Below are 1,774 nucleotides of genomic sequence, written 5' to 3'. Positions count from 1 at the left end.
GATCCCTAAGATCTCTTCTAGTTCTAAATCTATGGTATATTATATATGTATTAACACATATATGTATATGGATTTGTTAGGATGAAATCATAGGTCTTGTCCAAAAGAAAAAAAGCAACCCCTTGTATGAAATCAATACACAAATAACAGATTATTCTAAATATGTCATACTCCTAAAGTTAGATCTTTGATAAATATATATTTCTCATATTTGCAGACATATATGAAATGCATATCTTTTAACACATTATGTTACATTTCATGTATTATATATCACTTATATATCAAATATTTATATTACATATTGATACATAATGTATTATTCATATATAATATATTCACAAATAACAGATTACTCTAAAAATGTCATACTCCTAAGGTTAGAGCTTTGATAATAAATTCATATTTCTTACGTACATGCATATATACACTTATAAGAAGTACATGTCTATTTTTCATATATTATTATATTTATATATTAAATATATTTATATATAATAAATTTATTCACAAATAGCAGATTAATCTAAATGTAAATCACACACCTCCAATTAGAGCTTTGATGAGAAATATATTTTTCATATATAATATTCCTGTTCCTTACATATTATATTATTAAATTGTATTACTATATTTAATATATTATTCACACATGTGTGCATATGTTCTTACACATGTTTTTCATATCAATGATTTAATTTTAGGAGTATGACCCATATTTAGATGAATTTGTTATTTGTGAATTCATCTCTTATAAAGGTGTTTTTTTCCTTTTGGATGCTACCTATAATTTCTTTGGTATAAGCTTCTTCCCATGAGTAAATCCTTCTAGCAATGCATCCTAAGAAATGTCTCTGCAACTTCTAGTCTGAACATGTTTTGAGACTTTGAGAATGACATGGTTGGTTTTATACAGTCAGTATGTGTCAGAGGCTAAACTTAAACCCAGGTCTTTCTAATTCTGAGGATGACTCTATTCATACCATTCTGCCTGTCTTATGAAACAGTTATCAAAGGGAAATGTAGGTTTTGGGGATGCTAAGGAAACAGCTATTTGAAAGGGAAGTGGACCAGAATTCCAAAGCACCAATGATAAAGCTTCCTAGCTATGAACTTCAGATGCAGAATGAGACGTATGTTTTTGGATACAGCCAATGTGGGAATTTGTTTCAATTTTTTTATGCACATTTACCCCATAGGTTTAGTTTTTCTTTTCTTTTTTTTCCAGTGGAGGGGGAGGTTAGAGTGAATATAAAAACATTGTAATTGAGGGGAACGTTAATTTTTTAAAAAAAGAAAAAGGGTTAAATTAAATATCCTTCTTGGCAGGTGTACCAAGAAAAGATCAGATGAGTAATATATAAGTAGATAAGCAATATAAAATAGTGTGAATTATTTTGAAACCATAAATACTTAGGTATTTATTGATTTGGGGGCAATTTTGTGGTGTGTGGATAGAGTGCTGGCACTAAAGTTAGGAGGAACTGAGTTCAAATCTGGCCTCAGACACTTACTAGCTGTGTGACTCTGAGCAAGTCACTTGACCTTACTTGCCGCATTTTCTTCATCTGTAAATGAAATAGAGAAGAGGAAGCCCAGGAATCAGAGGGGAAAATATGATGGAGAATATTTGGGTGAATGTCAAGGGAGGGTGCAAACATGAGTTTGTCATTACTGTAAACCACAGATCATGTAGATAGACATAGGAGACAGAAAGGGATTGGAAACAGATCCCAGGCTAGAAATAGGAGACAGAAAAGGATGGGGAAACAGA

Source organism: Petaurus breviceps, unplaced genomic scaffold (assembly GCF_028583685.1).
Source record: "Petaurus breviceps papuanus isolate PSGF00001 unplaced genomic scaffold, PetGlider_PUasm1.0 90604, whole genome shotgun sequence".
Taxonomy (NCBI): domain Eukaryota; kingdom Metazoa; phylum Chordata; class Mammalia; order Diprotodontia; family Petauridae; genus Petaurus; species Petaurus breviceps.
This window is presented reverse-complemented; position numbering follows the sequence as displayed.